Consider the following 14,162-nt stretch of genomic DNA (forward strand, 5'->3'; position numbering starts at 1 on the left):
TTCCAAATAGACATGATGGGAGTAGGGAGAGAGAAAAGGGAAAAGACAATAAATGGTAGACGATGAACATTCACTGACAAGTAGTAGATGAAAAGAGTGACCAAACACTATAGTCAATTTAAAATTCTTAAATCAATTGCCCTTCTGAAGCAACTGCAGTGAAAACATAGTGAAGAGTTAGTCAAAAGACTGAAGAAAATAAAGCATGAACTAGCAAATTTCAGAACAGAATTGAAAGAAAAATCATCACAGAAATAAAAGTTAAAATGATAGAAGCACAAAGTAGGATAGATATTGCGTAGGATATTGAAAATAAAACTGGGGAAAACAACAAGAAATGGAAATTAACGCCCAAACATATTTAAAATATTAAGAAGAAAATTATGGGTACCTGAAGGAGATCAAGTCTACAGCCATGCCACCCTGAACGTGCCTGATCTTGTTTAAAAGAGATCAAGATGGGCCGGGAACGGTGGCTCACGCCTGTAATCCCAGCACTTTGGGAGGCCGAGGCAGGCGGATCACGAGGTCAGGAGATCGAGACCATCCTGGCTAACATGGTGAAACCTCATCTCTACTAAAAATACAAAAAATTAGCCAGGCGTGGTGGCGGGCACCTGTAGTCCCAGTTGCTGGGGAGGCTGAGGTAAGAGAATGGCGTGAACCCGGGAGGCGGAGCTTGCAGTGAGCCGAGATTGCACCACTGCACTCCAGCCTGGGCAAAAGAGCAAGACTCCGTCTCTAAAAATAAAAAATAAATAATAAATAAATAAATAAATAAATAAAGATCCAAATGAAGGCAATGAAAAAATTGGAGTAAAGCAAATTATTTCCAAAAATAAAAGATATGTTAAATTTACATATTAAATGGACATCACATCCCAGCAGAAACTGACCCAGCGTGTTCAATGGCAAGACATACTCTGAACTTACTGCACTTAAAAAATAATGAAATAATACTTTAGAAAACAAATAAGTCATCAAATCATTTATATGAGAAAAATATTCCAACTATCCTTGGACTTCTTCACAGCAATATTCAATTCTCAGAAACACTGGAAGAACTTCAAAATCCTCAAAACAAAAAAAGAGTGTGACCCATGAATTTTGTAGACAGGCTGTCAAACATAAAGGCAACAGTCACAGAGCTATTACATGCAATGAACTTGGGGAATACTGTTTTTATAATAAGCCTTCTTGGAGAGTATATTTTAGAAAAAAACTTTAATCATGAGATGACTGGTTAAACAGCCAAAGATGTAAGAACTAATGGTAGAATTATAACTAAAAAATAAAATAAAATAAAAAACAGAGGTAGAACAAAACCTAAATGCCATAAGCCCTGACAATGTAAACATATATTTTACAGAAATTGAAAGAGGAAAGAAAAAGAATGTGAGAGGCAGTGCAAGTTCATAGATTCAAAAAAAGAGTAACAGATATAAAGACTGCGTTTGATGGGCTTGTAAGAACAAAGAAATAGCCAGAATATCCTCAAGTATTTGGAAGTTAAACAACATACATGTAAATAACTCATGAGTCAAAGAGGAAATTATAAGAGAGAAAGTACATTTAATTGGACAAAAATAAAGGCACAACATATCAAAGTTTGTGGGATGCAGCTAAAATAAAAGAACTGAGACTAAATAGATCTGCCATATTAGTAAATATGAATGGAAAAACTCACCTTTTAAAAGAAGCTGTTCAAGTCCGGGCCTGGTGGCTCACACATGTAATCCCAGTACTTTGGGAGGCCAAGGCAGGAGGATCACTTGAGCCTAAGAGTTCCAGACCAACCTGAGCAACATGGTGAGACCCTTTTGCTACAAGAAATGTAAAAATTAGCCAGGCATGTGGTGGCATGCATCTGTGGTCCCAGCTACTTGGGAGGCTGAGGTGAAAAGGTTGTTTGCGCCCGGGAGGTCGAGACTGCAGTAAGCTATGACCATGCCACTGTACTCCAGCCTGGATAACAGAGCAAGCCTTGTCTCAAAAAACAAAAAACAAAACAAAAAGAAAAGAAAAAGAAATCCAAAGCAAACCTCAACTCTATGTCCTATACAAACACACCTAAAGAAACTGATTCTGAAAATTAAAGGATAAACAAATAACCAAGAAAATACAAAAGTAGAAGACAACTTCAATTTTTCAATTTTGTACAAGACTGAAAGCAAGATTAAATTTGCGGCAAAAGTCCTAACAGAATAAGACAGCAATCTGAAAAGAAGATACAATAGTTTTTATTATTTATGTACCAAAAAAATTTATAGAGCTTATATATTATATATATTATAAATATATTTATTCATAGAACAAATAATCATAAAGTATAAACCAATATCCAAGTCTTTCAAAAGTTTCATGGGTTTTCTAAATATTTGATCCCTGTTATGTTCACAGACACACCCATACTTCTCTTTGAAATATGCTTCCCTATCTAGAATTAATTACAGGTGCTATGAGAAAATCAGAAGATCATATCAATAGACTTTTTAGGAGCCATTATATGCAGATGAAAGGATCTGCTGTCTCTCCATTAGATGAAATCTGTAGGTTCTTACATATAGTATTTTTATCATTTGTTTAGATATTCTAAAATTTTGGTTTTGATTTCAAAGATTTCAGCCAAAAGTTCTTTAAGAGATCATTTAAATTTTCTGATTGATGGAGGATTTTTATTTTCAGCCTTTATTTTAATTACATGCCAGAATTATTGCATTGTGATAAGTAGATGTTTTGTACTATTTCTTCTTATAGAACTTATGAAATAAATCATTAAAAGTGCTGCCAGTCAGGATTAAGACTATAATTATTTAAGATGTCAAAGACTTTTGGCCTCCTCTGATTTCTACTGGTAGGAAGTAAGCTAAAATAGCATATTCTTTAATGATTACTTCAGAAGTGGCTAAGGAATGTGAGGATAAAGGAAGAACTTCCCAGCCAGCAGAGTCAAGAGCCATGGGGAACAATGAAATGAGGACATACTCCCAGGGAACAAAATGTAAGCTAATAAGGAAAAATACTCTGCTCCCAAGATAAGGTAATCAGGCAATATTTGCCCATAGGATTTGAGTATTGATTGCTACAGACCGGTGATGACCATATACTTCCTCAGCATCCTCTTTTGAATGGGTATACTTGTGGAGGTTAGCCTATCCCTGCTCCATCACTGCATGTTGGATAAGTAAGGGGAAGTAATTTCTTTAAATTCATAGTTCTTTCAGTCAAGTGAACCAAATTCAAAATTAATATAAATGAAATCCCAGATATAATAATTGGATGAGACTTTGGCATGACTTTTATAAGACTAAGTGTATTTTGTATGTAGGAGGTATGTGAACATAAATAAATAAAAGAGTGGACTGTGGCAGAATAAATTGTTGTCTTTCATTCGTTATGCCCACTCAGTATTAGAATTATATAGCCACTTCCATTGCCATGTGACTTTACAGTTATACCAACTATAGTGGGCAGACTGTATTTTCTCACATTGTTAATGTTGGTTTTAACCATATAACTTGTCATGGCCAATGAAATGTGGACATAAATGACAGCATGCAACTACTAGGATGGATGACTCAAGAGGTATCACGTGTCCATTTGTCCTCTTGTGCTACTGCCATTCATCTTGTGCAACGGGACTCCAGGTAGCCACTAAACTGAAGACAATGAGAAACACATGGAACATGGAACATGGAACCTGGAAGCCAGATCCCAGCCTAACCTAGATGAGTTGCCACCAGCCTGTAGATCCACAAGCAAGAAATAAATGTTTGATGTTTTAAGCCACTGAGATTTTGAGTGGCTTGTTATATAGCAACAAATGACGGGAAAAACTGAAATAAACCACAAATATGCAAAACTTTTTTAAAAGAAGGAAATAACTATAACTACAGAAAATTACAATGACCATATAGATTTCCCTGCTCAACTCTGTGCAGATAAATTTGAGAAGACAGACAACATATATAATTTCCTAGAAAAATGCAATTAGCCCAGACCAGCTCCAGACAAAACAGTAAATCTGAACAAACTAGTATCTACAGAAAAAAATAGGGGAAACTGCAAAAAAGCTCTCTCTCACCAACTTCCCATTTAAAAAAGCAATGGGCTCAGATAGTTTCACAGGGAAATTTGGCAAATCTTTAAAGAATACATATTTTCAACATTATTTGAATTGTTTTAGAGTATGAAAAAAGAAGAAAAACTTCTGAATATTTTTAATGAAGTAATATGGACACCAAAATTTAGCAAAGATTAAACAGAAAAGTATAGATCAAACTTTTGTATAAATATGAATAGAAAAATCTTTAACAAAATATTAACAAATAATATCCAGCTATAATAGGATAACACATCTGATTTAGTGGACTTTATCCTAGAAATAAAAAAATTATCAATAATAAAATTAATTTATTAATGCTTTACCATATCATATTCTATGAATAAAAATTAATATAATCATATAATTATAATATAATTTCCATAAGTGATACTGAAATTGTGTTTAATAAATTCAATATATATTCTTAGTCAAGATTCTTAATAAAATAGAAACAGATAAATACTCCTTTAATATGATTAAATAAATCTGTCTCAATCCAAATCTAACCTCATGCTTAAGAAACACATTTAAAGCCAGGAATAAAACTAGAATGTCTATTATCAATGCCTTTGTTGTTGTTGTTCTTCCAAATATGACATGTATGAACATTATTATACATATTTCATCATAATGGGGATGAATATGAATTACACTTGGATACATACTTAGAAGTGGAATTTCTGCATCACAGAGTTATTGATGGTTCAATTGCTTAAGACAATGACAGACAGTTTTCCAAAAATATTACACCAAATTACTCCCCTATACCAGTTAGTTGATGGGAGATCTTATTGACATATATTCTCACATACATTTGATGACCTCAAATGTCTTCATTCCTACTATAGGCTGTTGTTATTTCAGTACAAAAGAAAATAGCATTAATTAGACACTATGTACCAGGCAGTTTCACATGTACTATCCCATTCTAACCCTATATTATAATCATTCTCATTTTACAGATGAATTTTGTTCAAAGTCATAAAGCTTCCCCAAAAGGCAGCCCTTCCTCCAAATCTAGTAGAGAAGTGAAAGTTTACAATGGCTATGGAACAGCCCATCAAGGAAAGCAGAGGGTAATAAAGAGACACTCCCAAGTCACATACAAAATGTGTTCTATTAAAGCAAAATAAGTAGGAGGCCATTAGCCTGACTGTATTTTGAATTCGTATATAACACCACAGCCTAACTTGTACAGAGGCAAACCAAAACCTAACTTAGTTTATTTTTTGGAACACATAGCTGGATTTTATCCAATCACAAACAGCTGAGCTTCAGCCAATCACAGGCAGCCAGCTGATTAGATCATGCCCACATAAGGCAAATGCCTCCTAAGGCAAACGTCTAACTATAGCCAGTCAGGTGATTTCTCTACTTTGCTACCATGTTCAGCCTGTAAAAGTCTACTGCTCATGCTTCTGTGCAGAACTCTCTGAACCTCTTCTGGTTCTGAATGCTGCCCAATTCATGAACCATTCTTTGCTCAAATAAACTACTAAATTTAATTTCTCTAAAGTTTTTCTTTTAACACTTTGATGTCAGAAGCAGAATACGAAAGAGACCTCCAGTGACCCCCCAGGAGCAGTGAGTGATGAAGCAAAGGTACTCCACAGGCCTACTGCTCCCATTACTCTCTCTTCATAACTGGAAGTTGTAAGTGAGTCTCCTCCAAATTCAAGCTCATGAATTTGCATTTTGAGCTCTTCAACTTTTTTGAGTAATTATTTTACCAGAGTTTGGAATAGGATTCGCTCCAATAAATAATTGTACTGGGTCCAGGTAGAGGCCTCAGGTAGGTACCTTTTGAAAATGGATTCTTCCAAATGTAAGGAATCTGGAAATCCAGGAGTCTGGGACTCTACTTTCTGAGACACCAGTTAATTTTATGTACTAAATTTGTAGACCCAGAACCAATCCCTTTCTAAAAGACTCCTTATAAAAGGCAAATGAGAAATATTAGAAATCTTTTGCACAAATGTTAGTAAAAAACTTCAGCCATCAGGGTGAATAATCTTGTTCCATTGGCCAGAGAAAAACAATTTGGATACAGGTATTTTTTAATAAATTAGTAAACTTTGTATTTTAGTGCCTGGCATATGGCTACAATTTTAAAATAAAAGCTTTAAGATCTGCCTTGATCTGCATGATTATTTATGTCTGTCTATGGGAATGTATGTGTGACATTTTTCTACCTCTGGAGAGTATTGACAAAATTAATTTGTAAAAGAGCCATATTTAATTGGTTAATGGAAAAATAAGCTCTTATATTGATTAACTATTCCTTAAATTATTCAGGAAGGTTGAAACTAAACTAAAATGTTTTTCAAGTTCATGTGACCTGGGAGAATTTTCGGTAAATAAAAGTTTGTTAAAGCTTGTCAATTTGATAAAAATAGGCATGTCTTCAGAGTCAGCATTAAATATAATACAGATGTACAACTTTTTCAACCTAAGTTTACTAGTAAAATAAGCTCAAGTTATCACTATATTAAAAGATATATAACTTGGCCAGGTGTGGTGGCTCAAACCTGTAATCCCAGCACTTCAGGAGGCCAAGGCGGGCAGATTGCCTGAGGTCAGGAGTTTGAGACCATCCTGGCTAACATAGTGAAACCCCATCTCTACTAAAAATACAAAAATGAGCCAGGTGTGGTGGTACACACCTGTAGTCCCAGCTACTCAGGAGGCTGAGGCAGGAGAATCACTTGAACCTGGGAGACAGAGGTTGCAGTGAGCCAAGATCACACCACTGCACTCCAGCCTGGGTGACAGAGCAAGACACTATCTCCAAAAAAAAAAAAAGAAAAAAGAAAAATAAGATGATGACTGTTTATGATCTCATTTTCATAACATTCAAGCATAATTGTTTTTTAAGTGAGTTAAACAGGTATAAATGAGATAAAATTCCTATATAAAAGATGTCCTCTCTGTACAGGGAGGTTTTAACATTCTTGTCATCAATTAAATGGAGGCTGAGGGAAATCTATACAAATAATGATTTAATTCTCAGGCCTAGCCAAAAGCTATAAGACAGATAAAATTTTGCCTCCCTGTAGCTTCTTATTACAGAGAAACTATAGATAGCTAGGTCTGTTAATAAACATGTCCTGTGCCACATTCAAAAATTGTACCATGAAGAAGCAGATGCTTCTAGAATTATAAAATGATGTTAAATTACAAAATGCTGGTATGTTGCAGGCAGTTCACAATTGCTTGCTTCCTTATTTTCATTGGAAATTAGCAGTTAAAAATTCTAATTAATATATGCAATTAAAATTCCTAGAAATAATAAGGGAAACAACATCATATGCCAGCATACAAGGAAGATAAGATGTGGTTTTTGCAAGGAAAGCTATGATGTATGTGTTCTGTTTCATAAAGGGAAAAGGAGACTAATTTTTATCCCAAAGTAGAGTGACTGGTTGTTCCACAAGGAGAAAGACTTTGAAAAGTACAGGACAAAAACTAAATGGATATAAGAAAGTTGTAGGTTTGTGAAAGAGGAATCTTGGTAAAGGAATTTTATGTGTGATCAACTGGCTAAAATTTGAAGGGAATTATAAGGTTTTTTTAAACTGAGCATTAATACCAAAAGTACACTGATGCAAATGGAGAATTTGGTCCTTTCTGTTAAAACAATAAGCTTTTCTTGGAGTCTTGGTCTGTTCTTTATAAAAAATTATGACAAGTTTTTCTTTACTTATTAAGTAATTAGCCTAGAAAACAAAGATTATGTGTTTTATCAAGATAATTTCCTGTCTTTGATTACTAAGAAAACGGAATCCTCTATATTAAAAGAGCTAAGTTTTTTCCACAACTATATGGCATTCTGTATTTACCTTTGAAGACTTTAATTCACACTCTAGTTAAATGAATAAATATTGTTTCACAATGACCTGTGATCCTATTTTAATTAAATATTTCAAACCATTTGATATTCCTGACAACTTTCTAATACCAAATCGTAAATTAAGATCTTTCTACCTCAAACTAGCTCTGGGAGCTTCCAGACAGGACGCTGGAGTATTTCAAAAAAATTTGTTCTCTCTTCATAAGAAGAGAGATATGAAACTAACTAGGCTTATTTGATATGTTAAATTGTTTGGGAAGTATTGTCTAATAAGTGATGCTGAACCTTCTTTAAGCCATATATTATTAATATGTGTTTAATATGTTTCATAAATTATACAGAATGCCCAGAAATCTGATAGATTTGGTATGATGCTACCAGTCATAATTTTAGTTATTATCTTAAAATAGTGTATGTCACAGAAATAAAATTTCCTTGTCAACTGTGGTATAATGAACCCTCATCAGATTTTCACCATGGCCATTTTAAATTTTGTCATCCACAAACAGTTAATTGGTTTACTCTGGTACTTTCCTGAAAACTATTACAAGCAACTACAAACCTAGTGTTTGTCTTTGAGGTGACTCATGGAAAGGACTCTGACAAGTACAGGGTTTTGATAACTTTAAGATCATACCACTGAACTGGATAACAATTCCCAGAACTCTAATGAAGGAACTGATTGGTTCATAGAATTGCTAACCCAACATCAAGCAGAACAAGAAATAACTGAATACCAAGCAAATTCCTCAGCAGATTCTCATGCTAAGTTAGCTAGTATTGAAAATGTTAGAATATGCTATTTGAATGAACTCCATAAGATTGATCCAAGTCAAACCACCTATAATAACCTATTTAATAAGCAGTGTTATATGTATCTGACTTGGAAAAACAAAATTTGTATCTAAAAGGATATAAATTTAATGTTAAGCATGGACTCACAGAGGGTTTGGATGGCTGCCTGGTCTTTTGAGTCCTTAAAGATTCCATTACTAAAAACTCTGCAGCCCATGACTTATCATAGAGTAGATTAAATTGTGTAAATTCCTCTAAATGGGCATCTTTTGGTAGAATGTTACTTTATTGGCTTGGCACAAATGTAAATAAGGTTATGGTTAAAAATCTGTCTCAAACATCAGCTACTATAGCTAAGTTTACTGCAAAGGCTATAGGTGCCCAAGAAACTTCTCTAAACTCCCCTGCTAAATTTTTTGTAAATAATCAAATTGCCTTGGACTGTCTGTTGGATGAACAAGGGGCACTGTGTACATTAGCTAACACTCCCTCCTGAACTTGGATAAACACATCTGGTATTGTAAAACCTCAGTTATCACTGAATGACCTGTTGCAGTATTCTCATTCAAGCATTCTTCATTGTCTTGGCCATATGCTTGTAATGACTGGAGGAGGGAACCTGTGCCATTGTTTCCACCACCATCTTCACCAAAACCAAAGCATGGTCTTCATGATGTATGGAGACTCCTCGCATGCATTGCAGTGGACATTCCTTGGAGATCAGAAAAACTTAACTGAGAAAGCTCATTTTTGAAAAGTGACCTAAAGAGTGTCATTGAAGTAGATCTTAAGTAGTCATGGTGATTGTTTACATGGTTGTCATTGGACTCAATCTCAGGAGCTGGAATGACAGACATTCTTGAACCAAGAAGCCAGGATAGTGGAATTAAAAGGGTTTCATCTCAGTGCTTCCATAAGTATGAAGTGTATACATTTATAATTTTCACTTATCACAGGGTAAATATAAAACTGATCCATTTAGAGAACGATCTTTTTCGAGAATTCAAAGAACATAGAATTTTGTGAAATCTTATATTTTTACTTACATGCCATTTTTCTTTCTAACTCTACCCCCCCTCTTCTATTATTTTATAAACCAATTGGTACATAAGTAGTTTCTTGGGGGATGACACATTAGCTAAAGATTTTCTATGTAGTGAACCTGCTTATATATATTTATATATATATATATATAAATTTATCCAACTACTTTGTTGGAATGATCCCCATGAACTGGAACTGCTGGGGCAAAGTATATGCAAAATCTGTACTTTGTGTAAGTTTCCTATAACCGGAGTAAATTTTCCCAGTACTTGAAGATTTCCCACTTCCTAAAACTATACAAACATTAGATATCAATATTTGTAAACACTGATAATGTAATTTATAGTGAAATTGCTTTTTCATCTATTAATGTTAAGCTATATCATCTTCACATAGCCTTGTAAGTCATTTGTGTTATTTCATTTTCCTGTTTTTTTCACTTCCCTTGTAATGTTAGTCTCTTTGTTACTGATTTCTAACAGCTCGTTTATCATTAAAGATATTAACATTTTGTCAAGCTTTGCAAATAAAATATTATGTTTTTTCCCATTTATTTTACTGTGGTGTTTTATTTTGGGGTTGTATAGAATTTACATATTGAAAAACAACCTTGTTCTGTTTTTTTTTTTAAAGAAATCAACAAACTTGATAATTGGTTAAAACAAGTACATTTCTATTCTGTATCATTCTTTGATTTATTTAATTATAATTGGTTTGGTTCACAAAGGCCTTTGTTAAGAAGCATATTTCAGTCTTTTTGTGTGATCCTCCTGATAGTCATCATAGTAGTCTCCCTGGTATGCTGTATCCTTTAAAAAGCCTTAACTGCTTGTATGCAGTCATCTACTGTATGTCAGATGGTCTCACTCCAGGTATAGCAACAATAACACAAAGAGAACATGAAGAATTATTCAGCTGACTTAATATCATGACTGTGAATTCCATACAGACACCAAAGAAGTCTGTTATGATGGTGACACAGAATAACATCAATGCTAAAGGTTTTAGTGAATCTCTCAAAATTGAGAGGCTGGCTGAAACGGAGGGATTGTTAAGGCAAAATAAGGAGGCCATTTGCCTGAGGCTGTCTCCATACTTTGAATTCTTATGTAACAAACCACAATCTAACTTAGTATATAAACAGACCAAAACCTAACTTTTTAGTATATTTTTTGTAAATAAAAATTGCTGTATTTCAGCCAATCACAGGCATCCAACTGATCAGACCAAATAAGGCAAATGCCTCATCACACCATGCCCATAAGGCAAATGCCTAGCTATAGACAACCAGGTAACTTTTTTATTTTGCTTCTGTGTTTGGCCTATAAAAAGCTCACTGCTCATGCTTCTGGATAGAGGTCTCTGAACATCTTCTTGTCCTGAGAGTGCTACCCAATTCATGAATCTTTCTTTGCACAAATGAACTCTGTTAAATTTAATCTGTCTAAAGATTATTTATTTATTTAGAGACAGAGTCTCACTCTGTCGCCCAGGCTGGAGTGCAGTGGCGTGATCTCAGCTCACTGTAACCTCCACCTCCCAGGTTCAAGCGATTCTTCTGCCTCAGCCTCCCAAGGACCTGGGATTACAGGCATGCACTACCACACCCAACTAATTTTTGTATTTTTAATAGAAACAGTTTCACCATGTTGCCCAGGCTGGTCTTGAACTCCTGGCCTCAAGTGATCTGCCTGCCTTGGCCTCCCAAAGTGCTGGGCTTACAGGCGTGAGCCACCATGCCCGGCCAAGATTTTTCTTTTAACAGTTCTTATCAGCTTCCAGATTATGTAGTGCTGAGACAGCTTTCAGGTACTAAGAAACAAATTCAGGCCTGGGATAAAATCTATGCCCCACTGCTTACTAGTTTAGCAAACAAACAGGATAACTACAAATAAGTTTTTTGGGGTTTTTTTTTTGTTTTATTTTAGAGACAGGGTCTCATTGTGTTGTTCAGGCTGGCCTCAAACTCCTGAGCTCAAGTGATCCTTCTGTCTCAGCCTCCCAAGTAACTGGAACTGCAGACGCTCACCACTGGGGCTGGCTAAATAGGATTTTTATAGAAATCATAAATCAATATTCTAGATAATTTTGCATAGTTATTTTGCTATAAGCAAAAGATGTACAATTTTCCCCCAAAATATGTTTTCTAAGATAGCATAAAAATACATAGACATAATATTTACTTAGGACAAGTAAAGGTTAAAATACAGCAGGCCCCCTTATCCACAGGGGATACATTCCAAGACCCCCAGTGGATGCCTGAAACCACAGAGAGTTCCAAGACCTACACATACTATTTTTTCTTATACACACCTTTAATAAAGTTTAATTTATAAACTAGGAACAATAAGAGATTAGCGATAATAGCTAACAGTAAAATAGAACAATTATAACAATATGCTATAATAAAGGTTACCACAAACTATGGCCATAACTTTTGCAGTTTCAGGTGTGACAGCAAAACTAGCATGAATTTTTTTCCCTCTTCACAATTTTATTCTTACTATAGATCTTAGCAACCTCAGCGTGCAATCTTGTTCTTTCATTAAGTCAAGAACTTTAACTTTTCACTTAAAGGAAGCACTTTATGGCTCTCTTTGACATATCTGAATTGCCAGCATCACTATTCCTGCACTTTGAAGCCATTATGAAGTAAGATAAGGGTGACTTGAACACAAGCACTCCAATACCATGACAGTGAGTCCAATAACCAAGACAGCCACTGAATGACTCACAGGTGTGTAATGCACACAACCTGAATACATCGGACAAAGGGATGATTCCTGTCTTGGGTAGGACAGAATGGGACAGTGTGAGATTTCATCACACTACTTGAACAGGTACTCAACTGAAAACTTATGAATTGTTTATTTCTGGAATTTTCCATTTAATACGTTTGGACTACTGTTGACTGCCGTTGAAAACGTATGAATTGTTTATATCTGGAATTTTCCATTTAATACATTTGGACCACTGTTACTGCCGGTAGCTGAAACCATGCAAGGCAAAACCATGGATGAGGAGAGACTAATATATAAGCAAATATTTTAAAACTTGCTCACTAACAGTGTTTTTTCATATCTTTTCTATAAAATTTTCTGTTCTTCCCAATATCTTCATTTCAACCAATGTGGCAATATCATTCTCCAAATAATCTGAGCTCCCTGACCTGAGCGAACTTTCATTCTGTCCCTTTTCCTCCCCAGTTCCCATCAGCCAATATATCCTATAGATTTCTTATATCATAGCTGTTTCATCCATTTTTTCATTTCTACCTCTTCTCCTCCAAATATATTTTCGGATACTTTGTTTTTTTGAAAGTTTATTCTAACTCTCATACTTTAAATCCATCTAATACATACCATTCATGCCACATTCATGCCATTTTCCCTGTTCAGATGTTTAAATAGAACCCAGTTGCCTAGGATAAAGCTGAAATCATTATCCTGATATTCTAGACTCTCCACAAGCTGATTCTATTGCTGAAAGGAAGTGATCCTTCCTTCCTTCTTCCCTCCTTCAGTAAATGTTTATGGTGCACCTAGTATATGCCAGGCACTGTGCTAGTCAGTGGAGATTCATTAATAAACAAACAAGACATGGACCAGTCCTCAAGAATCTGTGGTCTCCTAGGGAAGAGGTTTAAATCAAATATTGACACAACAATACAAATTGTAATAAGCACTATATAGAAAAAGTTGTGTTAAGAAAATGTATAGCAAGGTTCTTGAGCTAATTAAGAGGAACATCATAACTTTGTCCCAGTCCAGAGGCAGCATTCACACATGGAGTTGCACAGCATGGCAGCCCTGCTCTAGGCAGTCAGACAAGTCCTGAGTAAGAGACACTTGATTTGCCAGCCAAAGGGCATATTGGCTAAGTGGAGAGGCAGATCATTCCAAGTCCAGAGATTCGTACACACAAGGTGCTGGGGGCAAAAAGGAGCTTGACATGTTCATGAAACCAAGAGGATGCTGTGTGACTGGTGCACAGGGAGCATCCAGCCTCCAAGTTTCACCCACACCAGTCAGCTCACTGGGCCCCGACCACATCTTGGCCTCAGCAGTCTTAACAGTTTTGCTTTCATATATTTTATTACTCTCCTATTTTCTCTTTAAATTTAGTTCATAACTCAAAATGGATCATAGCTCTTTATGTAAAATCAAAAAATATAAAACTTACAAGTGAAAACATAGGAGAAAGACCTTGTGAACTTGGGTTAGCAGCTATTTTAGGCACAATACCAAAAGCATGATATACAAGATAGAAAACTGTATAAACTGGACTTCAACAAAATTTTGTTCTTTCAAAGGCACTTTAATAGAATGAAAAGATAAAATAGAGAGAAAATACATGCAAATTACATAT

The 14,162-nt window shown here is 35.1% G+C and overlaps 1 protein-coding gene across 2 annotated transcripts in view; it reads right to left on the reverse strand.

Moving 5' to 3' along the window:
* Positions 1-14,162, reverse strand: part of LOC117975644 (uncharacterized) — a 401,045-nt gene that overhangs the window by 169,223 nt on the left and 217,660 nt on the right. The gene's annotated exons all lie outside the window — the stretch shown is intronic.

The sequence above is a fragment of the Pan paniscus genome, chromosome 14 (assembly GCF_029289425.2).
Source record: "Pan paniscus chromosome 14, NHGRI_mPanPan1-v2.0_pri, whole genome shotgun sequence".
In the NCBI taxonomy this organism is placed as follows: Eukaryota; Metazoa; Chordata; class Mammalia; order Primates; family Hominidae; genus Pan; species Pan paniscus.